General features: G+C 38.4%; 1 long non-coding RNA gene across 2 annotated transcripts; it reads left to right on the forward strand.

The window, feature by feature from the left end:
• The first annotated feature begins 230 nt into the window (after positions 1-230).
• LOC115599363 lies at positions 231-25,345 on the forward strand. 2 transcript variants are annotated; one of them, XR_003988350.1, is made up of 8 exons: positions 231-379; positions 1,757-1,889; positions 5,149-5,223; positions 7,812-7,876; positions 10,507-10,731; positions 10,846-10,927; positions 22,174-22,243; positions 25,008-25,345. It is a non-coding gene; the product is annotated as an uncharacterized LOC115599363 (long non-coding RNA). The 2 variants fall into 2 exon arrangements; XR_003988351.1 differs by lacking the exon at positions 22,174-22,243 and having other exon boundaries at positions 233-379.

The following is a 25,345-nucleotide window of genomic DNA, read 5'->3' on the forward strand; positions in this document are numbered from 1 at the left end:
GGGGCTGAGGCAGCGCTACGGACACGGCGTTCGCTGTCAATGCCGCCCCTCCCCCTACACCCCCCCTCACCCCCCCCCCCTTTCCCCACCCGCCCCCATCCTTCCCCCCCCCTCCACCGCCTCCCCCCCGCCCCGCTCGCAGCCAACGCGCGCTCCACGCCCTCCCCGCTAGCGCGCGCTCCCGCGCTACCAACCCAACCGCCACTAATGGGGAGGGGGGGGTGGGGGGGAAGAGGAGGAGGAGGGGGAGAGAGGGAGAAATGTCACCCGGAGTCCCGGCCCGTGGGGGAAAGGTGGCGCGTTAGAGATGTGTGGGGGAAAGAGAGAGAGGGAGAGGGAAAGAGAGAGAGACCGCTGCCGGCCCCGCGGACTTGTCAAGGTAAAGGCGGCGGGGAGGGGGGGCAAGGGGGGTACAGCGCGTTTTGGGAAGGTAGGGAAAGGAAGCCGGCGGGGGGAGGGGGATGTGCGCCAAAGGACCTGAGGAAAATATGAAGAACGCCTCCCCCCGCGCTACCGAGGACCCCCGCGGCTCCCGCAGCGCTCAGGTTGCAGTGCCCCCCCCCCCCCCAGCCCCGTCGTTTCCCCCCCCCCATCTCCGAGCCGCGCACCCCGCCAAAGCCGGAGGGTTTGAAGCGCTCGGCGCTTGCCCACATCGCGCCGAGGCAGCCCCCCGCCACCCTCCCCCGCCGGGCCCGATCCCGCCCTGGCAGCCGCCGCTCCCCCTCCCCCTCCCGCCGCCTCACGCGCTCCGCCGCACCGGCTCCGCGGCAGCGGCCCGGGCTCCCGACCGCCGCGGCGGCAGTGGCCCGGCGACCCCCCACCCCGAACACTACCACCAGCCCTCTCCACCCCCGCCCGGGGACTGCGAACAGCCTGTGGCGGAGTGAAGCGGAGCGGTGCTGTGTGGGCGCATCTCGGGGCAAGATTGGGCCCGGAGTGCCGTACGCTGGTCATTCGAAAAAAAATACCTCCCTGAGGAACTTGACGGAGCGAGGTTCAGCTCGGAGAGCGCTCCCGCCTCGGCTGCTCGCAGCTCCGGGGTGGCGGGGAAGACAGGGACGGGGGGACGTGAACTTTCATTTTCACGTTGCAACCCCCTGCCTCCGCCTCAAGTTGTGACCGAGCCTAAGGTACCTGATGGCTGAGTTAGTGCCCCTCTGCCCATTTCACCGATGGGGAAAGCGAGATGGAGGGTGCGGGCTGCCGGGAGCCGCGGAGGGAAGGCGGGCGGGCTCAGCGCTGCCCGAACCGCCCGTCTGCACTTGACTTTTGACTGCTGAGGGGTTCTTTGCTGTGAGCTCCCCGCGGGCCGTGCGGACCCTCCCTTTGTAGAGAGACCCGACGCATCCCTGCGGGCGGCTCCTCGGGATTTTTTTTCAGTGGATTGGTTTTTTTTGGTGTGGATTTTTTTTTTTTTTTTTTTTAATCTGCTACGCTTTTAAAAAGGGAAAGGAAAGCAGTCAAAAGCTGAGGCCTCGGACCTGCAAGCTGTTGTTCCCATGACTTTGGGGAAGATTTTCAAAAGTACATAATGAGAGAGTTTGGGAGGTGTGTTCCCACTGGCTTCCAAAATCTTCACGTCTGTGAGCTGGTCCTCTTAAACTCGGTTGGACTACTTGCAGACAAGCGTTAGCAGGCTCAGGGCCTAATACTTCTCATTATTCCACTGCTCCCTTCTAGAGCTACACTGACAGAAATATAAGCAGAACAAATTTTGAAGGGAGAGGTAATTTTTTTTTTTTTTTTTTTTTTTAAGCCAACTGACAGAGTTGAAAACGGCAAGCTTTTGGCCTCAAAAAGCTTAGACCATCATGGCTACAGAAACTGCTGCTACTCAGAAAATGAGCAATTCTGGACCTCCTTAGTGAAAAAGTAGTGCAAGGCAACATGTAAGTAATCACATAGCTCATTTGCATTTCTATTATTATTAGCATGATTTGAAGTTTGGTATTGCTAGAGAAACTGATTTGTAATTTTTAAACCAAGTTATCAGTGAAAATTGGCCAGATGGAAAACCTCCAGTTTGTAAAGTCTTTCTGTTAAAAAGGGGAAAATATTATTTGCCCGAACCTACATTTGTGCTTTTATTTTTTGAGAATCACTATGAGTGTATTTTTCAAAAAGTGTGCCTTTTAACTGAAAGGAGTGATAATAAATGTATTCTAATATATTTTTTCTGGAGGTTACATGTCTGTGGAAAAAGGACTTTGCAGTAGAAATAGTAATGAAAACAGTAAAGAAAAATAGAAAAATTATTATGTTGCTGACACCACTTCTCTGTACTTAGATTATGCATAGTTTTGTCCAAAAATAATTCCGGTTATTATTCTTCACACATTTTTCCAACCGTAATGCAAGAATAAGTTATAGAAGGTAGTATGGCATTCTATTTAACAGGACATGGTATTATATGAATCACACAATTGTCTTTTCAGATGTCATTCCTAAGGTTTCATTAAGATTTGTAATGAAAGAGGATTTTTTACACCCCCTAATATCTATTACTTGCTCTCAGTTTCCATAGTTAATGCATATAGGCCCTGATTCTATACAGACTGAAATTATTATTATGTGTAAGCACACTGAGTAGTTATTTTCATTATTATGCTCTTGTATTTCAGGCTTAAGAAGGTAACAGTGATATTATTATTACTTGTGACTCCATGAAACATAAAGCTAATGTAATAGTCTTGATTTACATCTTCTGGTCATATATAAAGTTAAATAGTGCACAGTTGCAATAATGATCAGAATGGCTAAATATTTATCTGAATATCAGAACAAGTGAGAAAGGCAATTGCCATAGTCTAAAAATGCATGTAATACGAGGTGGGTATTGCATTCTCTGGCTGTAGCATCTGGGAGAGGATCATCAGTTTGTTTCCTCAGTGACTCGTGAAGCCAAAAAGTCACAGCAGGAACGCAGCTGAGGGCAGAAGGGAGAAAAAAGGACTTTGAACCTCACCAAAGGTGATGTCAGTTCTTTAGATCAAATTTCCATTCCAAACAACTTGGGCTCATCAGAATGTTGGAAGACTTATCTGCAGTGGTGGCAAATACAAGGTTAAGCTGCAGTTTTTACAATGGACTCCTTTCCTCATGCAGTTCTCATTACACCACTACTTGAACACTTTCTGGTAGTGCCTGTGTGCCTGTCCTCTTTCACAGATTATTCTCTTTAGAGAGTGTCATTATACTGTCAGATAATCTCCTCACACTGTAATGAGTGACATGACCAGCATTTGTCAAACTCTCTGTTCTCTTGTTGCCAGGGGAAGGAGCATGTGCAGTCGAATGTTTTCAGTTTATTTTATCAGTCTTTACTTCCATATACATGTTATGTATTTGTGTTAGTGGGGAAAGGTCAAAGTAATGTGTTTTGTTCTTCAAGCAAAATGCAGTTAGGTTTCTGGTGGCCTGTAGCTCCTAGGCACATGCATTCCATAGCCTTGCACTAGCCTGAGAAAGTTCTGTCTCTAGAAATCAGAGCATTTTTCCCCTTGTGCAAGTTCTCCTATGTCAGAAGAGGGATACTGTTGACAACTGGGTCCAGTTTAGAGACCAAGTTGGTCTCTAAATGACTAAAGGCATTTCTTTAGGAATCCTGCATTTAGGTCCTGGGTTTTTTTTGAGACTCTGAATTTGTAATTTAAAATACTGGAGGAAGACAGTGACTTACAATAAGCCACATTGCTGAGATGACATCTGCCCAGCTTCCTGAACTTGGTGTTTCCTATATGCAGCAGATTTCATGGTTGGATATAGTGAATTGGCCATGTCTGGTTGAGAAGTGGCAAAACCAAAGTAAGGTCCTTAATCTGCTAAAATGTCACAGAAGCCTATAGCTAGGCAGGGATGATAAGAAAGCTGGAGGCTGTCTTCTGACTCAGGCACATGTTACTTTACAAATGGTATTGCTATGTGTTTCTAAGGTTTATTTTACAACTATGAGGATAAAAGGATTTTTTAAGGAAAACTGGCATCGTGTCATTACTATGTAACTTTTTCTTTAGATTCTTTGGTTTGCCTGCATACTTGCATACTTGCATACTATTACATTCATCTGGTCCAGTTTCCAGTAGGTGAGGTAGACCAGTTGGAGGGCACCAAGATGTACTACCCACATGTAGTAGTTATAATAATGATATTTGCAGTAGTTGTATATCTACATAGTATTTTGGTATTCTGTGTTTGTATGGCATATGGACATACAGCCAATGGCAACACCAAATTTTTTTCTATTTATTTTTCTAATTCAAGTCCTTTGCCCCTGATGCTTGTGCAGCCCACTGGGTCCCTGTTATTCATCTCAGCCTTCCTTCAGACATCTTATGTAAATTTGTTATCAGTCGAAGTTTAAAGTTTCAGTTTAATAATCTAGTAACTGTAGTTGAACGTCCTCTTTTATGTATGAGCTTTCTACTCCCTTGTGTAGCCATTCAGTCTCTGATTTACCCTGACAAATAGAGGATTTGGAATTCATTACTTTTGCAATTTCAGTCTGCTAGCAGTGATAGAGGTTGCTTCCAGAAAGGCGTGAAATGGACAACATTTACTATTGTACAGTGAAAACAGAGCTCTGAATTTGGCAGTATAGACCTGATCTAGGGGTGCTTTTGTAATTAGTAAGGACTGCAAGAAGTAGGGGCTGGCTTAGGACTTGCATCTACTTTCATAGATATCCTACAAACCTTCAGATGAAAGAAAACAAACAAAAAAATTAATTTAAAAACATAGCTTTTTTCTCTCTTTTTTTTTTTTTTTTTTTTTTTTTTTTTTGTACTGTAGACAACCTCCTGATATTTCCAGTAGCCAACTGCCAATATTTTTTTTTCAGCCTCTAAAATGCTCAGTGTAGCCTAAAGACTAATGGTGTAACTGAAAGGCTGGATTTATTATATTTAATTCAAATCTTAAAATACTGACTCTTAACATACTTATAGGCCTCACTTGTAATAATGAATGTATCCCTGAAGATTTAAGAAAGATTTGTTATTAAACTTAGATTTCACTGTAAAGTTTTGGTAAAATGGTCTAACTATAACTTTTAAATGTTTTAATATTTTTGTGGATTTAATGGTTGTGAAAAGTGTTGGTCTGGTATCTGTGAAAACTGAAGCCCATTCTTTATTCATGGATTAATTACAGCAGAGCAGTTGCCAAGTGATCTTCTCCACAGCACCCATGAACATCAGCCTTGAACTGAGGAGGACTCATCAAATGGTGAGAAAATAGTGTGGTTGTCATAAATATTAATTATTGCAGGGATGCTTTATTATTTTTTTCTTCATAGCATTGATTTGATTATTTAATAGGTACTGAAGTTAGATTTTGATAGGGTAGTTGCTGGGACCATTGCCTTATTTCTCCTCCTCTCCTGGTAATTCAGCTAATGATTTCTCAAGATTTGATATCTTCTTAGCTGTCCTCAACTTTAAAAAAAAATATTGTGAATGATACAATGAATTCCTTAGTTAATTTCTATATTACTTGCTTTAGCCTTAGTTCTTTTTATGTGCTTAACTCTGTTCATATGTGTAGTTGCATCAATAGCATTATATAAGGGAGTGAACTTTGGATATGGGAAATTGTTTGAAGGATTTGAGCTTAAACTTTACAGATATGTATGCCTCCATTTAAATGAAATGCTACTGAAATGAATACAGGAGTGAGGGGGTCTGGAAATACTTTAGCTAGTACTAATTTGTTTGCTTTTATGCTGTTCAATTTATTTCTTTTGAGACAGCTTGATGTAAGTTGTTCATTTGCTTCTCTAGTTTCCCAGTTTCTGGGAAATTTTGAAATCTGAGCTTCAAAACATTTATAAAATTTTAGTAATGCTCTTAACTCTCTTGAGAAGAATAAAACATTTCATTTAACCATTTCATGACAAAATGACTGAATCTATAGAGGAACTAATTCTGTCTAACTCATTGCTCTAATCAGATCTTTAATCTTACTCTAGCACCCTACCTTCATTAAATGATTATTCTTATGTGTATGGATTTAGTAAGCATACATCATAAAACCAGAAAATTTCCTTTTTTCTCAGCTATATATAAAAGATGGAATATTGGTAGCAGGCTTTTGTGAGTGTGACATAGTTGTTGAGTGCAGTTACTGGCTTCCTGGTCATTTAGATAGGTGACAGCTTAAAATAATGGTGCACAGAATGATTCATAGTCCCAGGAGAGAGATTGCAATGATCAGTTCATAGAATGCTGAGAGATGTACCAGACCTTTTTTGGTATCTCAAAAAGTAACTCAATTTCTGTTTTCCTTCAGTAACAGTATTTAGTAAAGTAAGAAATACAAGGGACAGAACCCTACTAGTGGCTTATGATTGCCACATTTTCTCCTATCTCTATGGTTGTTACCATAGAGATTGGAATATGGGCTATTAACCCTCTCCCAGCTATTTACCAAACTGGTTTTGGAACTGTGTGTTTAAATAGGCAGGAGAGATGGTGAGCCCTTTGTACTGTTAACAACTACACCCTGTGTTAAGAATTATTTTAGTACTGTTATCAATCACTGAACTAATTTAACCTTTGCCAGGGTTGTTTGCCATTTTGTGTATTAAAAATAAGATTTAATACTTATGCCATAAAGAAGTAGTTTTCAGGCAGAGTGCATCGAGAGATAATCCAGAGGTCATTTATTTTTAATACAGATTCAACAATCTGTTTCTTTTTTTCTTTCTCCATCACTTTTTCTGTAGTTTTCTTTTTGAGACCTTATTATGGAATTAAATCTAAGCACTTAATTACTTACATTCTGCTTCATCAAACAATTAATCTTGTACTTGAGTCACAGTACTTGCATGAGTATGGTTTTTGAGAGAAGAGTTTGAATCCATGTTAGTCCCTTGTGTCTTGTACTTAACTTTGCCTATCTGATAACCAATAATCTGGATCCAGACCAGTGCCAAAGTGTGAGTCTGCATGTTAGCAGGGTAAGGAGTTCAGGCTCAGATTTGGGTGTGTGCTTGATACTGACAAAATAGTGAATGATTACAAGATTATTTAAATTTAATTTAAAATTTAAACACTTCTTTGGTTGTTTAGCTGAGCAGAGTTTAGATAACTCTGTGTTAAATGGTTCAAGTTGAGTGGCTTAAAGGTTTTCCTAAAGCATTTTTGGAATTGATGTAATTCTTCAACAGAAGAAGAGACAGGCCAATGTCAAACAGTTTTGAAAAGCACGTTCTTACTGCTCTGCTAAGAAGTTACTTTTTTTCTTTTATTCCACACTCTTTTTGGTTAAATAATTTTGACTTCCCTGACTCTTCTTATACCCATTGTTTCTTGCTAACCTTTCCTCTAATGTCTAGTTTTCTATTAACTTTTCCACAAAGAAAAATTATTCTTTGTCTTTTTTTTTTTTTTTTTTTTTTTCCCCTGGAGATCTGGAGAGGTCATTGTACTTTTCTAGTTTCTTTCCTTCTTTCATCAGTTGCTGAAATCCAACTACAAATTTAACCCTATGATTTAAACCGTGAAACACAAATCAGAATTTAGAGCTAGATCAATAAAAAGGGTAAACAGAACACTGTGGATTACATTTATAGAAAAGGGACCTGGGACTTTCATGTTATCAAAAATTATTCCTTAAATTTGGATATCAGGATCTGGATCCAGGTAGTAGTATGAGGATTTTAAAGTGATTCTTTAAAAATCACTATGTTTATTTAAAACCAAAACAAAACCTCAGCCTCCCACAAAAGACAAGTTGAGGTATACTGAGTAGATTCATTGTACTTAATGTCACTGTTCTTTTATTGAGCTATGTATCCCTGAATTTCTCTTAAGCCTTAGGAGCATGGAATTGGAAGAGAAGCAGGGATCTCCATAAAGGGCAGTCAGCTACAGTCTTGGTAAGTTGAAAAATTATATATAAAATTTTATTTCTGTTAAATTTTCACTGCTATGAAGTGAAATATTTAGGCCCTGTTCACAGTGGCAAAACAAAGCAAGTTATATTGAAGCAGTCTCTGCATTCTCTGGATTCATTATGCTATCACCACATAAAGTCTGTGTTCTGTTATAGCTGAGTTTGTGGTGTAACTCCTGAATGAAAACAGTAAGTAACATAAAATTCATTAGTCATTTTTACAGTGATTATGTTAGTGTTTTGATGCCCATTTTCTGAATCTATGGCTTAATTTTAGCTGCATTTGTTATAGAGAGGGGTCACAAAGACAAGTTTCTACAATTTGAGTGAAATTTTGCAGCTAGGAGTAGAGAAAGTAGCTCTGGGATAGAAGAAGCTGCAGCATGGACTCAGAAATTTGCTGTTCTTCTCAATCTGTTGACTTGCAAGTCACCGTGGCTGGCTTGTCTGTCAGTCAGTTCAGGCACAACTCAGACTTAGCCACAATGAGAGCTGTCTCTTGTTCTTACGGAAGTCAGAAGCTGGCATTTTCTGTAGAAATTTAGGGAAATCTGTTTAGAAGGAAATGGGAAACTGGCAAGTGTAGTGTCAGCCTAGGATTACTTCATAAGTGTGTTGGTGGCACATGCAAGCATGTGATAGGTAACTAAACTTTATTACTTCATCTAGTCATTGGTTTTGCCAGAGACTTCTAGTCTCCCAAACCACCTGTGAATCATTCCATTTTATGGTAGTTTCTATACTTGGATTAGATACATGTTCTTCCTTTCCACCTCAGAGAAGGGAACTGTTGGGGCAGCTTCAGTAATTAATTTCTTTGACTTTTTGGATGCCAACTCTGACCTGTTCCTTAGGCTGCCAAAACTGTAACACTTTCATCTCTCCCCAGAAAGTGACTAATTTAGAGTGCAGCTATGTGTCCCTGACCCATCCTACAACCTACACTCTTGGAGCAGTACAGGAAAAATACATTTTATTCCACTTAACTTCCTTCATGAAGAAAGCTGTGCAGCTAGACACAGGGACAGAAAAGAATATTAGGATATGGCTACATCATGTTACCCATTGCTCTGCAATTTGGAAAATGCTAAATCTGTTGCTGCATGATTATGGGCACCATGGCTGCCCTGAAAGGCATCTTCTGTCCATTCTTCTCAGTTGGTAAGAAATGGGCAGGTTACACTTGCCAGAGGTACTGGTTCTCACTTTGCAGCCTTAGGTAGGCAGCACAAACTTGGCAGATGTCTGATATTTTTAGACTTTATGCATAATCTTAGAGAAGGGTCAAGATACAACGTATTTTAAACAGAATTTAGCACTGTAGCACTGTTCTTCAGAAACATTTTAATTTGTCAGAAAAACAGCAGCCTAAGGGTCATGCATGTGAGATGTAAAATTTAAAAGCAGTAACACAAGAAGAAACTTTCCCAATTCAATGGTGTAAGACAACTGCCTTGAAATTTGTAATGAAGTCTGAAACCTGTATTTTAAATTTTTTTTGTTTATCCTCCTGCCCAATTGAAAACCATTACCCCAGCAGCAAGAAATGAAAAACTGAAATTGTTTTTCTCCAAACTCTTCTCCATTCAATGATTCTATGATTTCCTGCTTATTTTCATGTGTGCTGTTCCTCAAAATGAAACCAAACCAAAACACTGCATTCCATTTATATGGAACTTTTGGTCCTTCTGTTAGATTATTAAATCCTTTAATTTAATCCCAGCTTTTTATTAGAAAAATATCCGTGTTTCCCTTATGCTATCTGTATTAAAGGAACGAGCCAATGTCTTCTGAATGCTTCTAGGATCTAGTGGTTGTTCTTGGGGCCTTTATCACCACTACTCTTGCTAAGTGTAAGCACTTAAATTTTATTTCATGGAACCAATTGCATTAAATGGCTTATAATACATAAACCCCTTGTAACTTACAGTATTTTCCTTTTAAAGGTCAACATAGGTGACATAGGTTTTTAATAAGATCAATAAGATCAAATAATGAGAGTTAAGTTTTTTGTGAACAGCATACTTCCTGTATTTTAGTGTTCACTAAGACCTTAAACTCAGCAAATAATTATAGTTGATTTTCATAATGATCTATTGTTTTAAAAAATGTGACTCTTTTTAGTTGAAAAATGACTATTACTAACCTACTTTTTATCACATATTTTCAAAGACCTTTGTCTCAGATGCTGCTGTATGTGGTCAGATACTTTCATGATCATGAAGACCAGACCTCACTAAATTCACAGGCTTATGATTTGTCCCCAAAATGGACTTTGCAGAACAGATTTCAAGAAGGCTTAAGCACTAAAAAGTAACTTGCATCACAGACCAAAGCAACTAGGATGATTAATTTTTAGAAAATAATAAACATTTATATTTCAAATACATTTCAGTAGAGACTCCCATAATGTGCTGTCACTGCGTGTAAAATCCATAAGCAATTTTAAGCCAACATTCTTTAAAGAAGGAGCTAAAAATTCATATAAATAATATGCAACTTAAAGATGTATGGAACACCTTTATTATGTGCTAAGTGCTGTAATAAAATAGGCTAGCAGTAGGTTTTGCTGCATGTTACTAATTTTATTTTTTTATCCTGATATTTTTGCAGGTGTGTGGAGGAACAGGTCCTGTTTTCGCTGTTGTTACTCCCACATAGGCGGACTCTGTAATTGATTATGTGTGGGTAGGGCCCTATTGAAATTAAGGAGATTCTGCAATAGTGCAGGGTTCTTTCTGTGAAAGATCAGTTGCAAGATCAGGACCCTACTGTGACTCCTTACTGTGAATTCTGTCTGTATCATTGATTGTGCTGGAACCTACCTTTTGGGATAATGTAAGTCCTGCTTTTCCCCCAAATGTACTTTAGACATGAAATAATCATAAAACATTTCTAATTAGATAATTATTATCATTTACATGCGTTCTTTTAATTATGTTTTCTTGGCAGTACCAAATAATATATTCCTCAAAACTTCTTAATGGCACTGAGACTTTGTGGATAGTTGGTCACATGATGAGAAAATTCAGCTGTAAGTACATTGAAATGATTGAATTTTTAAATAGTTAGTCTTTACTGATGTTGACAAACTAATAGTGATAAAAAGGTGAATCGAGAGGTTTGATATGTCAATTGAATTAAGTTCATTTCAGAAAATATATACAATATAGCCACTAAAGATTTAATAATTCTTGAGTAATTCACCATGTGAACCTGTCCTTCTGTACTGCTGTTTGGTAGGGAGTTTTAATTTGATTCATTTTGTGAATGAGGTGTCTCTGATTTCCACATAAACTTTGAAATTTATTGATCTATAAAAACTGTTTATGCCACCATTGTTTGTGTAGATACTGCAAACAGATACTGCAAACAATAATCTAATTGTCTTGCTGAGTTGAACATTGAAATGTTAATAAATATACACTTATACTTGTGTCAGTGTAACTTGGTTAAATTAAACTAAACTGAGCTGGCATTATGAGTGAATTTGATCACACTTACTGGTTAACTATATTCCTAGGCAGAAACTATGTATTTTAATGCCCCTAGGTACCTTGTGCTTTATCAATAATTGCCTATATCATCTGTCAGCAGATTAACCCAAAATAACTATAAATATCTATGCTTGGATTAGGAGGAAGTTCTTGTCTTGCAGCTATGGGTACAGTCATTGCTATGACTCCTATTTTTAAATCCAAATCAGCAAAAGCAACATGTAGGTGTTCTCCCTGTATAACAAAAGAGGTATTAAAAACTCCATGCCCTTTTCATGATACTGGATTTCCTTTGTGGTATTCAAATACAAGAAAGATTTTAATGGGGTCTTAGTATCTGAAAAAAGGAAGAATTGAAATGTTACTGAATTTGTGAATAATTACTAAGGGACTGTAAATGTCTAGAAGAGTTGTATGTAAGGACAATTAGAGATCCTTTCTCATGGAGCAAGGACACAGATAATAACTGGTGAGTAAAAAGGAGGGATTTTTTTTTTCTTGGATGAAGAGCAGCATGAAATTAAGGTAATTTGAAGAATGAGCAAGACCAAAGAAGAAAGCATAAACTCAGATCAAGAGCAGACTAGAGTTCCAACATAAAAGAAAACAAATAAAATAATAATTATTTTAAAAAGCACAAAAAACCCCCCCAAAACCCTACAAACAAACAGAAAATAGATGGCAAAAATATGCTGAAAGGAGAACTAAAGGCATAGCTATTGGTATTTCTTATTGCACTCAATATATGATAGATATAAGTTTAAAACTTTCAGAAACTTTTTCTGTATTTTTTTTTCAGTTGGAGGGGAGTATATGAGCTATGAAGAAGACTCAGTGACTAGTTGCAAATTATCTGTATAAATTAGGGATTAGAGACAACAGTTACAATTAATAAAGAGGACAGTGGGTTTGTGTATTCTAAACTATGATTAGTGCTAAGCAGAAGCCATAGTTTCTTGTTCAAACACAGAACTTAATGATTTCAAAATGCCTGATCTTCAGCAGAGCTCTCAACACTGTCTCACTGTGTTCTTTACAGGATGGGGATTTTCAAAATTCTATTTTAAAAACTTCACAGTGGTTCTTTTGAGGATTTTTGTAGTATGAAATGAACTTGAGATTTCAAAATGAAGTGAAATCGAGATTTGAGAACATTGCATGTTTCACTTTACATAAAAAGCCTTTGACTAGTGTATTTTGGTTTTAAAATGTTTACACCTAGTTGTTTACTGTTTTCACCTTTTAATCCTGTTAGCCATATTTATTCTTACTTGCACTATGATGGGTAAAAAAAAAAGAGAAGGAAATGAGGTGATAGAAGAAAAACCCCACTGCTCTGTAGCTTTGCCCACCCTACCCCTAAACAGATCAAAAGAAGTGCCTCAGAACAGATCTAATTTCTATTCTAGAGGAGAAAAGGGAGGAAAGTAACATGCTAGTGAGTGGGGTATGAGGAATCCCCTGTATGTTCCATATGTATCCAATTTTTTCACTCATCACCACTGAGAGACAGATCACCTAGGTGTGACTGCTGCTCCTTCCTGTGGTGGCAGCTTTCCAGTTCTTTGCGGGAGATAATGTTGGAACACAGCTCTGTTCCGCCTTGGTACTGCTGCTACAAATATTATTTTGGAAGAAAAGGAACTCTGAATTTTCTCCTGTTGTAGTCATCTTTCCACTACCCGCTGCCGCTAACCTCCATTGTTGAGCACCTGAACTTGTTTCTTTAACCCACACAGTGTTGCCATAAATGACTGAAAGTATGGGAACAGCAAGAGAGCAAGATACCAAAGGGAAGGAGTTGATGTAGAATGTAGGGAGTGGGCATCTGCTGCACAGCTAGACACTGTGTGGGCTTGGGAGTACTTCAAGAGCTGGAAATACCAAACTGCAGCAACAAGAGAGTGTTTCCTTCAGTGGCATACTGGGATGGTAGCCCTGGTTCTGTGCACTAAAAAGGAAGAGCAAAGGAAAGTGCCTGAACACTCAGCATATTAGTTGTTGTCAGTTTAAGATGTGAGATCTTTTTCTCTGCTGCTGTTTGTATTTGGCTGGTATTATGACTGTCCTGTCTTCAAGCAGGATGTTGCCTGTTTTTGTTTGTCAAATGAGGCACCCCTCATGCTATAATGTCACCAACACTGTTTTTCTTCAACCCTTTAAAGTCAAAATGTCATAGCATAGATAGCTGTAATAAGTTAGTAATAAATGTGACATGAAAGAATTTTCTCATTTCACAGTATTTGTAGGCAAAACAATGATTTATATTTTTCACACACTTCCTCTTGTTGTTTTTTCCACTGCTAAGCTTATCTAATGCATTAATATTTCATTCAGTAGCACCCTCAGTTCTTTATTTCCAGTTACAACTATGGATCTTTAATTAGTAGCTTTTTTCATATCTAGGTTGGGGCCCTTACGAAAGCTTTCTGCATCCTCTGTGAATGACACCATCATGCTGCTGTTATTTTTAAGTCATCAAATCTAGGCTAAATCTGAGTTTTGGGAATCTTTTTTTCAGCCCTCTGAAGATGGTCTATCTTCTCTATCAGACAGTTTTTTCATACAGGTTTTCTATGGCCTATGTCTTTATTAGAAAATACTTGCCTTGACAAATGGAGACTTGCCATGTTTGTTGTCTAGTCAAAGTGCTACTCTGCTGTGAATATCAGTTTCTAAACTTACTCCTTTGGTATTTTCTATTACCTCCTTCAGTTTCAAGCAGTGAAGATAAGTTATCTGTCTTTATTTTCAAGGCCCATCAAGACTACTTCTGCCTGATACCTCTCCTTCATTGTTAAGAGGTTTTGATCAATATATGATGCCAGCTTCCATCATTGGCTGTTAAATTTTCAGAACACACTGGCTTTTTTTCCTTAGCTGCCTCTGATGTATTTGTTGACTTCATCATAAGCAGAACTGTTTGTTATTTGCATTAAGTATCTTCTTAATGTTTTAAATACTGTAGGTCTTAAAACAGTCCGGGTAGACAGCAGTTATATGGCTGGTATACAAATGCCAGTGCTTATTACAGGAGTACTGTGTCATTGTGTTTCTACTCTGCCATGATTTCTCTTCATGTAGACTTCAAGCACATGTACTTTCTGTTGTGTATTTATTCATGGCCTGGGAAGATGAGAAATGGTCCAGGGTGAGGCCTCCCAAGATTTGTGGTAATGCAAATAAATTATAATGAATACCCCCTGGATGCTGCAGTGTAGCTGTTGGATTCTGCTGTGCCTCATGACACATCATATTTAATGCAGAAAGAAGGTGCTCCAACTAGAGGCCTCACAAAAGGGAAAGAAGTGAGTTGCAGCCAACAGATAAAATGCTAACCCCAGAGGCTTCCTCACTGTCAAACCCAAGTCAATAGCTACTGGCATTGAGTCCTGGAAGCATCCCTATCTTCTCCACAGCAGTAAGAACAGACTCTCCCTTCTCACAGAAGGAAGTAAATGCAAATATCACAGAGTCACAGAATCATTTGGGTTGTAAAGGACCTCTGAGATCATCAAGTCCAACCCTTAATCCACTGCCACTGTGGTTACCAGACCATGGCACCGAGTGCCACATCCAGTCTCTTTGTATCACAAAGTTCTGCAGTGTGTGCAAAAGGTGAAAGGACTTTTTATACTTCCATATCATCCTTCTCCTCCTTTGTGCATTTCCTTCCTGACGTAGCATCTCTTGGTACAGAAATCTTGAATTACCACGGGCAGTTTCTCCAGCCATACTGTTGGTGAGTTCTTTTTTCTCAAATGCCACCTGATCTCTGTTGAGAAGGGACCTAGACTAGTTTGGTTTGGTATCTTGGTACATTGCTGTCTTGTGTTTTGTTTCCATTGTGCATTGAAGGTAATGATCCTTCAGAGGAGTGCTAAGCACAAATTCCATCAGGAATTTCCCAGTTATGTCACCCTCTTTCTGGACATGGGTCTGCATGTATCCCTTTTCTTTCTTTTAAAGGGTGACTAAAATGTCATTGTATAAATTTTACTGAGATGATAGAATATTCTGTGCCTAGCTGAGACAGACATGGTAGGTTGGACTGTGCAGACAACTGGCACTGTATATACCAAAGATGTAGTCAAATAATTTTATCAGAATTAACCACAAGGGATAATTACAAATGTTTCTATAGCTGAGTAAAAGAAGTCTAGTAAGAGCTCTGGGCTGGTTGATGGGATGGAGACAGTGACTGTGAAACACTGATGGAGACTCAAGAGGCTGTGCAACCTGGATGCTTGATGATAGCAAGAGTTCTCATCTATATATAGACTGGATAAGCTTGATATTAGGCTGTCATTTTTAGGTATCATCAAGAACTACTTTTTGAGCAACCCAGCTAGAGATATAGGAAGAGGGGGGACAGCCCTTGATTTAGTTTGGATTAGTAGACAAGAAGTGACTATAGAAGAGCCATTCAATAGTGATATCTCATATTAAGTTTTTTATATTAGTTGAAGAGAAAAAAAAATTAGAAATCCAGGATTGTTTAAAAAAGAATTGTATATAAATTAAGATATGGTTTAAATAAATTCTTCAATAAGAATTGTCCAACACAACTGACCAGAAAAGGGAATTACTACAAATAAAAAAGTTTTTCAAAAAATGAAATCCCTCAGAGAAAGGAAAGCAGAAAAAGAGCTCAATTCTGGCAAGCTAAATGTAGAGCTATTACAAGGCAGAACAAAAAGATTTTGAAATGCAACAGGCTAAAATCCTAAAAGCCAACCCCCCCTTTTTTTTTTTTTTTCAAGTGCAAGTTTTGCTGATAGAGAGGTTGGTTCCAAAATCATTGCAGAAAGAAACAAATGAACAATGCCAAAGCATTGGCAAGATTTATTACAGGGAGATTAGAGACTTGCTCACATAAAAATTGCTCTTTATAGGGAATATTTCAGATCTGAAATTTCAAGAAAAGATTTTTAACAAATTGTCTGAATAAACATTAACAAATTTCCAGATAGCATGTTTTTCATTCAGCAGTCCTAGAGAAATTCAGAAATTGCACTGGGGAGCCATGAGCTGCGTTGTATAATCTATCACTTAAATGAGCCTTGATAACAGAGGAATTGAAAGTAACAAATGTGTTTTAAAAAGGTTTAGTTTTAAAAAGGGCTCTTGGGATGATTGCAGACTAATGAACTAGTAAGTCTGACTACCATGACAGACAAAATGCCAGTGAATGGTGATAAAGAGTATAATTAATAGGAACATGGATAGGTGTAATAGGAAACCTTCATCTTGGTTTTTGTACAAGGTAGTTTTGTCTCGGAGCTTTGCTAGTTACTTGAAGGAGTTAACAGATACACAGGACAGGGTGACCCAAAAGTTTTAAAAAAAAGCTCAGTAACCAAAGACTGTTAACAAAAAGAAGTATTGAGTTACTTAAAATTCTCTGTGGATTAATAAAGGGTTACAAGATAAGGAACAGTATAGCAACTCGAGGCAGTTTTAACAATGTGTCCTCACAAAGATTTGTATTGGCATCTTTGCTGGTCCACCTGTTCCTAAATGGTCTGAAAAAGTAGAGTGATAAAGGCTGCAGACGGTAAAAGGAAAATATGCAGCTGGAGTCAGACCTGATGTTGACCCTGAAGAGTTGCAGAAGGATTTCACAGCAGGACCTGTGGTGATCCAGGAGCTGTGGCTGTCAGAGAAGCCAGATATTGTTGACCCTGCTGTTCAGCTGTATCTATCAGCAGAGAGAGGCAGTGGCTGTTGGATTACAGCAGCCTTCACCACATCAACTGTGAGCTCAGCAGGCTCTGACCAGTCCTGCTGCTCAGGAAAGCAGGGAGATGTAGCTGTTCTTTCTAGCCACAGCAAGGGCTCCAAGTTGAAGAGAAGATTCTTCCCTATTTCTCAGAGTTTTGTAATCCCCATGAGCTTAAAGTACAGGTTTTGATCCTGGAGTTCCTCCCTGTCACAGCGTGGGTTAGCACCCTTAAACTGATATGTAGTACCTTGCTGCTGTGAGAAGCCAGGACTTTCCAGCCATCTTACTGGTCTTTCCATGGATTTTTAGTAGCTGCTGCTGATTTCCCAATATCATTCTAGCAATAAGTGGCAAAATTGTATTTAAAACAGAGGAGTGGCATTGGCATGCTGGGCACTTTTGAGCATTGATGAGGATGGTGTATGATACAGAAAAGGCTGACTAAAGGCATGGTGTAGCTCTTCTGCAGGGACAGTAGAATGGAATTTGGAAGTTTGGAACAATGTTGGGAATGTGAGAAAAATCTCTCAAGCCATAAATACATGAAAGTGTTTAATAAGGGACTGTAGCTTCCTATTTCTCATAATAGAAGAACAAGGTGCCTTTTCTTACTGTTTTGTTTAATTTAAATGATCTTCAAGACGGCAAGAAGCAGCTTAGCACCCCTTTTATCTGCTGTAGTTTTGTGGATACATCTTTTCAAGTGCACAAAACTCAAGTGTTTACAGGTCTTGAAAACTTGTTCTGAACCAGCTGTGGCCAGAATCCAACCTGTGCAGACTTATAACTTCTGTAAATAAAAATCTATAGTTCTCACTGATTTGTGATAAATTTTCAAACATTAATAAAATGTAAACTGGTCCCATTTTCCTAAATCTACAGATATTTTTTTATTCCTTTGTCTGGCAGCAGCAATATTATGGATGACCAGATCAGTTTTAGTTCTGTTTACAAACCTGTGGGTGATGCAGAATGCCAGTTTGCTGCTACTTCAGAGCACTAAAACAGTAGCAGGCCCTAAAATTAATCCCAGGGGCAATGAGATAAAGAAGCAGAAATATTTCACACAGCAACCAGAAGGTCGGGAGGGAGGGGTGGAAAAGAAGTCATCATTGTACCTTTGAAACAGCTGGAATGGTTTGCAAGCTGTGGTCCACAAGCCCCAGGTGGACTACAAGGCTATGGTAAGTTGAACAGCTGTTTGGCTAAACCACACTTAACAGTGTTTTAAATAGTGGTTCCAATTAAAAGTTTGATCAGATGGGTGTGTGGTGGTTTTAAAAAAAATCTTAGGGGGTTGATAATGATCTGTTGTTCCAAAAATACGGGAACCACTGTTCTGGAGTGCATGAAAAGGTAGAGAGCACTCCTCACTTTCTCAGCTTTAGAAGGTTACATGTCTCTCTTCCAGAGAAGAAGCAGCAGTAAGAGGTTGCCAGAAAGGAGCCAGGAAAAGAACTCAGGTAGCACTAACCTGTAGTGAAATGAGGCAACCAGGTGCCACTAATTGCCAGGGAGTGAGCATGAGCTTGTGTCAAGCCCACCTGTGCCTAATTAGGGTGGGCCCCCACTGCGCATGAGCAGGACCAGGGGGCCAATAAATGGTGAGTCCTGAAGTACAAGCTCATGCTCACTCCCTGGCAATTAGTGGCACCTGGTTGCCTCATTTCACTACACTAACCCTTGTGTCCTCTCCAGTAACAGTGGTGGGGTTCTTAATCACAGTGTTGTCCATGAGTGTGCCTAGAAGTCTTTGCTACCCCTACTTTTCATATAGAGTCATACCTAGGAGATTGGGGTTTTTGAGAAGTATAATTTTTCAAGTCTTGGGTCTCCATCAGACAAAGATTTAAACTTGTCAGGTCCACCAGATGAAAATATATCTTCATCTTTGAATTAATACCAGGTTTCTTATTGCCAGAAAAACTGATTTTAAAATTCTCTGTTCTGTCATTATTAACAGACATAAACTTCCCTTACAGGTACTAGCTTGTCTTATTACAATATCTGTTTACTACCTATAACAAAATCCCAATTCTGTTTGACAAGCTTCTTTTAATTTATGTCAGCTACTTGTGTAGTAATTTTACATTGTAAAAATCTTCTCAGTCCTCACAGCAGGTCTCTTACTACTTCCCCCCCCCCCCCATTTTCCAGAGTCATAAAGTATTTATATGATTAATACATCTGGTTGCCTTTGACATGGGTTACTTCTCATTGTCCTAAGTACCATGCAAGCACATCCCTAAGTAATCTGTAGAGATAGTTTTTCCAAGATACTGTCCATCCTTATGTTAAGAATTCTGGTAGTGTCAAATTTTAGAAATGCCAAACTGTAAGAGTTATTCAAAGGATATAAATATGTTTATCCCTAAGAAATCAGTTGTCTAATATAGAATTACTGTAGTGTACTTCAAAATACTGGAAACAAACATTATTGACCATAGTGTTGTAAAAGGAACTAAAAAAAGTTGGGTGGTAGGCAATCTTTTTTTGTTACATACTTCTTGTATTTGTATACATGGATGGAAAATGAGGGGGTTTACTTCTATTTTTTTATTATCTTGCTAAATACCTTTTGCTACGTTACGTGATTATGAAATTGTCTTTGTTCAGGCTTAAGCTGTCATCTCAATATAGGATTGAGGTGAATCTTTTTGCCTTCTATCAGAAAGGAAGATGTAAGGGAGGAGAGAGTGACTTCTGTATTGTGGAAAAAGATTTCTTCCAAGTGTCATCTATGAGTGAGAGGTGAAAGGGACTGATGAGTCTAGGCAAGGCATATGGGTACAGAGCAGTGATGAGGTGTATGGGTAGGACTGGAGATGAGTGTATGTGAATAAAGAATTTGTGACAGGGATCAGAACAGGGGTTCTGTAAGAGCTGTAGAGATCACAGTTGGATAAATGTATTAGGTCAATTGGAAGTCTCCTTACAATAGAAGCCTAACCCTCCCCTGGGCCAACTTGAGACCATTTTCTGTTGTCTTATCACTTGTCACTTGGGAGAAGAGACTGACCTCTACCTTGCTACAACCTCCTTTCAGGTAGTTGTAGAGAGCAATAAGGTCTTCCCTCAGCCTCATTTTCTGAACAAGCTGAACAACCCCAGTTCATCTCCAGACTAAACAGTTCCAGTTCTAGACTTTTCTCTCTGGACTTGTTCTCTAGACCCTGTACCAGCTTCATTGCCTTCTCTGGACATGCTCTGGCACCTCAATCTCCTTCTTATTGTGAGAGGCCAAAACTGAACACAGTATTTGAGGTGTGACCTCAATAATGCTGAGTAAAAATGGACTCAAATGAGATGCTGTGGAACTGCACAGTGCAAAAGAATAATGCCTTTCCTTTTCAACAAGTAGTTTGCATCTTCTCTGAGTGGGACATGTCCCATCATTTGAAATCTACTGGTTACAGATGAGTTCTGCTTTTCCCCCCTCTATGTAGTACTCATTAGAATATGATGATATATTTCTCCCTGATGAATTACAATTTTTTAGTTAATCAGAAAAATTCTTAGAATTCTATAGTCTGGTCCCTTTGACTTGCATTTTTCTGTGAACTATGACCTCACTAAAAATAAATAAATTAAACTGCTGTTGATTGTACCTACTGGTGGTAAGTTGAAACTTACTGATAGGATGGTTGCTTTTCTTAATTATGATGTAGAAGATCCCTTAAAAGTTGTTCACAAAGGCTTAAGAGTTTGCAGAAAGACCGAAACCCGTGTCTTAGGTCATCTCCCTAAATGAAGGTTTGTTGGTTTTTGGTTTTATTTATTTATTTTTAATAACAAGGGTTATTTTGACACAGATCTTTTCATAAGCCTTAAGTTTCTATTTAAGTTTTCTTTCTTAATATATCGTGGCATACTTATGCCTATGACTAAAGTTACCAAGGCAGAAACATGATTTCTGTAGAAGTTTCAAAGTCAGTAATTTATAAGTCTTTCAATTCAGTGATTAATTAATAAGTCTTTTGGCACCTGACAATACAAATAGGTTAGGTGCAAGATCACCAGAGCATTAATAAAATAAAGCATATTTTCTGTTTGTTTGTTAGAGGATACATTTTAATGGAAAGCTATTCTGGTGTTTTTTGGGCAAATTTTTATAGTGGATATAGGGATAACTCTTTAGTTAGTCAGTGTTGGTCCCTAAAAATTGCCTCTACTCTTGTTGCTTGTCATACCTCATTTTATCTGAAGACTGCAGGAGTTGATGACTGGTGAGAGGTAGCACCTTGAAGTCTTGGCAGTATCCTCTACAAAGTAACTTACACTGAGCTAACTTTCTGTTGTCATGTCAGTGAAACACCAAATGTCTATTCCAAATGTGAAACAACATTTGGCTGTGTTTCACATAATGGCTATTAAGTTACTTGAAAAAAATCTTGTGAAGATGGATTTAGGGTTTAGAAGAGCTGGCATGTAAAATACATGTCCTGGATACAGGTATTAAACATTTTTTAACTGTGACAGAAAAGATATTTACTTTCTTTTTTCTGTGTGCAATCTACTATATTAAGTAGCTATTTTTATCTCCTTCTAAATGTCTTCTAGTAAGCTTGTTATAAAGTATTTAAAGATATGAATTACTTCATTTGTTGAAGCATTCAGTACATTATTTAAAATGGCTACTGAGGGAGACAAGTGGACATGTGCTTCTCTTAACAGCTAAGCATAAAAATAAGGTATCAAAGATAGTGGTACAGTTCCAAATCAGTAAAAATTGTTGTTATGTTTCGCTGTATGAACAGAGCTCTTCACAGAATGGTGATCTCGTTCTAAGATTACACTTATCTGAATAGATTTTCATTGATAAACTTTATAGTGATCTTTTATCTTTGTTGGAAATGAGAGAACTCGAAGGCTTAAACTTAGTTACTGGTCTTGAGCCATACTAAAAAGCTTTCAGGACTTGCTATTTCACCCCACAAGATTGGACACACAGCCCTTTTAAATTTTGGCATTTCAAAAGCTGTGCAGGTGAGTAGGAAAAATCAAATGTGAAATAAAGATACTGAAAAACTGAGATAAGGAAATTATTTTCCTTTACAGAAGAAAAAGAAAGATGAAAAACAATACAGTGAGCAAAGGAGAAATAATAGGGTAGACAGGGAGGAATCAGGTAAGTATTTATACTTATATTTTGTATTTAGAGCTCAGACACAATATGCTTCATGCTTGCATAGGAAACAGATTGAAACTTCAGCTTTCTGACAAACTGCTTTGCTGAGCTGTACTTCACTCTCTGTTCATTTTTGCTTTAGCACAGTTGCTTCTAAGAAGGCTTTAGATTGACTTTCAGAGCCAACAAGAATCACAACATGCATTATCCTGCTAGAAAATGACAACTGCCCCAATGTTCTGTTTTCCTAAGTTAGCTTAAAAAAAAAAACCCCAAACCCTATTAGACATCAAAAATTAATTTTTATACATATATTTCTCTTGTTAATTCTAGTCACTAGCATTTGGAGTGGAGAACATGCAGGCATGCAGTCACATTTAAAACTGGCCAAATTTGTGCTTGAGACCCAGTTGTAATAACACCAAAACTGAAAATTGAAAATGCTAGTTATTAATTATTCAACAGGACTTGGCAAAGTCAATGAATTCATAACCAAATTTAGCTGTAGAACAACGGATTACTTACATTTGGTTTCATTGCAGGGTAGACATCAATATGTGGATCTCTTCATAAGCTGTAATAAAATAAAATAAATTAGGAAATTGACACAAAATTAATTCAGTAACTTGATCATTTATTACAGCATGATTCCCACGAGTATATCTGGTATTATAGCAGTATAAATGTTTAGGGAAATTATGTACTTTTGAGAGTGAGCAATTAACTAATATTTATATAGTGACTCTACCAGGTCTTCATGAAACACCATGCTAAAAGCTTGTTTATTTTTAAATACAGAGATGGGGATCTCCCATTTTTTTATATTCACTTGATGGTATACATAAAATATTTTAGCTGTCCACCTCAGCAACCTTTCAGTGTAGCTGAGCTCTGAGCCTCTCCTCTAAAACAGCCCCATTGCTGACTGAGGACAGAAGAGTGAAAATGGGTGGAGCAGGGAGTAGCCTTCTGGTGCCAATTCACAGCAAATTTTGGAGTGATAGCACCTACTTTTTGGAAGGTAGTGTATTAATTTCTGCTGATAGAGATAGATCTGCATCAGAATGATGCTACAGATTGTTCTGTGATAGGGTTTCTTTCCTGAGCAGTGTCTGTGTCACTGGGCAGCAGTTTTTAAGGGCACCCAGTGAAGATACGAATACTGCAAATCTTGTATAGCTGCACTCTTTATGTTCATTCTGGAAGAAAAATGAAATCAAATGCAGGTACAGCTGCATTTATGACAGACTTCATGCTGTATGTTATAATTAGTTATTACTATTATGTAGTTTTGCCTTAGTGTTACACTATTTTATGCCACGACTCTAAGATTGATTAGACAATAGAGATTCTGCAGTTCAAAATCACATTTCAAATAGGCCAATACATTTTAGAGATGTCTTTATAAGTGCATAAAAAACTCTCCCTTGTCCTCATGCAATAGGCAGCACCACAATGATTGTATTCTGACATAGTGATTAATGGAAGAGCATTGTATGTGTAGGTCTCCAATGAGGTATGAATTGCACAGGATTAGGTCTGTTAGATTTTCTGTACTAACAAGAAAGTGCAGACTGTGAGCTGCCCTTTTGGTGTATATTCCAGCCCCCACATCAGTGCCCAGGAGGAGAGCTCCCTTTCCCATCCTCTTCTCTCGTTCTTTATGCCTTCTCACTACAGTTCTGTAAGAGCAGTCTTGGTTTTGCATCTGGGCTGTCAGGTTGGTGTGAATGTGGTAGGAAGAGGTTGTCCTCACAGACATGTTCCACAGTGAAGCTTCTTGCGCAAAGGCTGAGCTGTCTACCAGCTTTAAACCAGGCCTTCACACATGACTCTTGTATTTAATTATAGTTCAATTAAAATAGCTGTTATAATGTAAATATCCGTGACCATAACATAGGTTTTTAGCATGTTTTCACAACAGTATTTACTGTATATAGTAACAGTGTCAGTTAAATGTGGTATTTCCTGAATCGGGTCTTAGTGTTGGGAATACAGATTCCCAGTGATGTCAAGCTTTTATTTTTGTTTACAGCAGATAAACTTAAAGCCCCAGTAATGCCTAATTGGTCCTAATAGAAGAGCAAACTTTCTCTTATTTGGGTCAGACATGATTTTGTGGTCAGTATAGTCAACAGAAGTAATGTTCAGTAAAAAAATCCTGTGCATCACAAACCCTACTACATGTAGTATACAGATGAAAGTCATTGGTAAATGTTCTTTGTTCAGAGTAGAGTTGAAAACACACTCATTCTCACATTATTTTAATCCAGAACTTGTTATCCAGAAGTATTCAGTTTAAAGACATGCTGCTACGTTCACAGATACCTAGTGAACTTCCCAAAATAAATTCCATTTCAAGTATGTGAATCAGAGTGTAAGATTCAAACCTTAGAATGGAACGAATCGCCCTCTGGAGGTGCTCGTTTCAGTCTACTAACTTCACAGAAATCCTGCTTTGAACTGACTTGCTCAAACTGAAACTTAAGTGAGTGGCCTTCACCTTAAGAAAGAAATAACTTTAACACCATACTAAGTCTTCTCTGTAGGAGTCTTTTAAGAATTGCTGCCTTATTCCTTACCTTTTCTGCCAGTTTTCTTCTGGTATTGTTTCTAAAATGAATAACTACAATTGTTACTGTTGCTGTTTCCTGTGTATTTTGGTTTTTTTCCTGTCCTTTTCAATCTTGCTATCTTATCTTATCTTTCCCTGTTTTTTGTTTTTCTTTTTTGTGTGTTTTTTTTCTTTTTCCTGACTATTTAGCTGCCATCTCTTCTGAAGCTTTTCGCTTGCTACTTCTCCTCTCTGACCACCCTGCCTTCCATGAGAGTATTGTCCTAGCTTCTGATGAGGAAGATTGCTGAACTTTTCCTTTGATGCTGATACCAGTATTTCCTGTGAGAGGCAGTTACTGTAGTGAAGACAGAAGAAGAAGAATGTGTCACTTGTGATTTTTTTGAAAATGGTTTTGAATAGTCAAGATTTGGCCTTCATATAAAATGTGCTGGTTTCCTAATGTACTTGTAACTTAAAGATGCTTGTAGAAATGTAAAATCAAATGTGAAGAACATAAAATCCATATTAAAGACATTAAAATGTGA

The sequence above is a fragment of the Calypte anna genome, chromosome 1 (assembly GCF_003957555.1).
Source record: "Calypte anna isolate BGI_N300 chromosome 1, bCalAnn1_v1.p, whole genome shotgun sequence".
Taxonomy (NCBI): Eukaryota; Metazoa; Chordata; class Aves; order Apodiformes; family Trochilidae; genus Calypte; species Calypte anna.